Source organism: Clavelina lepadiformis, unplaced genomic scaffold (assembly GCF_947623445.1).
Source record: "Clavelina lepadiformis unplaced genomic scaffold, kaClaLepa1.1 scaffold_177, whole genome shotgun sequence".
Classification (NCBI taxonomy): domain Eukaryota; kingdom Metazoa; phylum Chordata; class Ascidiacea; order Aplousobranchia; family Clavelinidae; genus Clavelina; species Clavelina lepadiformis.
The window spans coordinates 7,501-10,000 of record NW_027508256.1 but is presented as its reverse complement, the minus strand read 5'-3'; the positions used below and the strand labels follow the sequence as shown (position 1 = coordinate 10,000).

The 2,500-nt window shown below is 49.0% G+C and overlaps 1 non-coding gene across 1 annotated transcript in view; it reads right to left on the bottom strand.

Moving 5' to 3' along the window:
* The window catches only part of LOC143472561 (small subunit ribosomal RNA), a 1,808-nt gene extending 823 nt beyond the window's left edge, over positions 1–985 (bottom strand). The window contains exon 1 of the ribosomal RNA XR_013119909.1: positions 1–985. This exon is cut by the window's left edge and continues 823 nt beyond it. This is a non-coding gene — a ribosomal RNA (small subunit ribosomal RNA).
* Between the last annotated feature and the right edge of the window lie 1,515 nt (positions 986–2,500).

The following is a 2,500-nucleotide window of genomic DNA, read 5'->3' as shown; positions in this document are numbered from 1 at the left end:
ACTTTCGCTCTTGATTAAAGAAAACATTCTTGGCAAATGCTTTCGCAGTTGTTCGTCTTGCGCCGATCCAAGAATTTCACCTCTAGCGGCACAGTACGAATGCCCCCGTCCGTCCCTCTTAATCATTACCTCGCGCTCCGAAAACCAACAAAATAGAACCGAGGTCCTATTCCATTATTCCATGCACCATTATTCAGGCGAACCGCCTGCTTTGAACACTCTAATTTTTTCAAAGTAAACGTTCCGGCCGCCGCCAACACTCAGTCAAGAGCACCGACGGTGAACCGAAGGTGAGGCCGGGCACGCCAGTACACGCCTTGCGACGGACCGACGGCCCGAGCCCAAAATCCAACTACGAGCTTTTTAACCGCAACAACTTAAATATACACTTTTGGAGCTGGAATTACCGCGGCTGCTGGCACCAGACTTGCCCTCCAATGGATACTCGTTAAAAGTTTTAGAGTGTACTCATTCCAATTACAGGGCCTCGTTAGAGTCCTGCATTGTTATTTTTCGTCACTACCTCCCCGCGTCGGGAATGGGTAATTTGCGCGCCTGCTGCCTTCCTTGGAAGTGGTAGCCGTTTCTCAGGCTCCCTCTCCGGAATCGAACCCTGATTCCCCGTCACCCGTAAGAACCTCGGTAGGCAGATACCGTACCGACGAAAGTTGATAGGGCAGACACTTGAATGATTTGTCGCCGGTGCAAGACCGTGCGATCCGCAAAGTTATCCAGAGTCACCAACGAGCACGGGCCGAGGCCCGGTCGGTTTTTGGTCTGATAAATGCACGCCTCCGTGAGTCGGCGCTTTTCGCATGTATTAGCTCTAGAATTACCACAGTTATCCAAGTAACACGTACGATCAAATGAACCATAACTGATTTAATGAGCCATTCGCAGTTTCACTGTACGAGAGCTCGTACTTACACTTGCATGGCTTAATCTTTGAGACAAGCATATGACTACTGGCAGGATCAACCAGGTAGCTATTCGCAGCAAACGAGGCTGCTGCGGGACGACGGGCGCCCCGCGTTTCTTTTCACACGTTCTCCGTGTACATCGCTACTCAAACACTACGCTCGCGGCTTGCACGAGCTCCGAAAACCGTCGATTCCGGACGCTGCCCGGCGATTCGAGTGCAATACTCGCGCCGAGGCACGCCGATAGCTTGCCACTGGATCCGACAGACCGCTCAAAACCCCGGCTAAGCATGGGCGACCGCGCGAACAGCATTACATCTGCCCATCGTGCCCGACGCCAACCGAGATCGATTCTGCTTCGATTCGCACTCGCGCGCGCATTCGCTCACACGACTGCCTGCTCCCTCATAGTAGTCACAGAATCCTGCATCGCCATGGTACCCCAGAACGGCCTCGGGATCGCGCGACCTCGCGGCCGGATTTGGAGTTTGGGAAGGTGCGTGGCCGCTTGCCGTGGCCGCCGAACCGCGCCCCGGCCGGGCACTGCGCGCAACTCGAACGTTTGGACTCTGAAAATATTTCCCAACGTTTGGACTTTAACTTTTTGTCGAGACTTGAAAAAATTTCAGAGTCCAAACATCGACCCGCGGCAAAAACTTTTCCGAGGTCGAAAAATCCGCGCTCGGTCAAGAGAATATGCGCGGCCTGGGCGTTTGGACTCTAACATTTTTTGGAGTGGATGGGAAAAATTTTCAGAGTCCAAAACACCGACCCGCGCGTGATGCTCTCCCGAGTTCGGAAAATCCGCGCCAGGTGAAAGCTATGCGCGCGACCTGGTCGTTTGGACTCTAAAAAATGTTCAAGTCTCATCACACCAACAAAAAGTTAAAGTCCAAACACCGACTCGCGGCTAAAGCTCTTCCGACTTGGGAAAATCCGCGGCGGGTGAGGGCTATCCGCGCGACCTGGGCGTTTGGACTTAACATTTTTTTGGTGTGAATCGACTTGAAAAAATTTCGAAGTCAAAAGTCTATAAAATTAATCTAATGCCATACAGTGTCAAAGTGCACAATTTTAATCGATATAATCATAACAATATATGTCATACAACAAAATCATCAAATAATCGTCAAGCAGCATTGCAAAGCTACGTGAGTCAATGCAAGGCAATGACAACGTATTTATCAATTAAAGTTATTGTTAAATTATAAAATAAAATTAAATTAAATTAAATTGAAGAGCTCAATTACGCCAATGTAACAGAGTGTCATACAAAATATATTGAATCACACACGTCCAAACGCTAAAGAAATATATCAAATGCACTCACCTGCCAGTCACCGTTTTGGGTAACTCAGAATAGACCGTCTTTCGTCGGGAATTGAGTTGATCATTGAACATTGCAGTAGGAATAGGTTTAAGCGGAATAATAATAATAGCGGAAGGCTGATGCTCCAGGTAAATGTTTGCTTCGCTCATATATACTGAAAAGAAAAAAATTTGTGAGCAAGCAGTGCCGCAGGGAAGAATGCGATGGCAAAACGGACGCGTTGTGGAAATTACGGTAGTCCGAGGGCGCC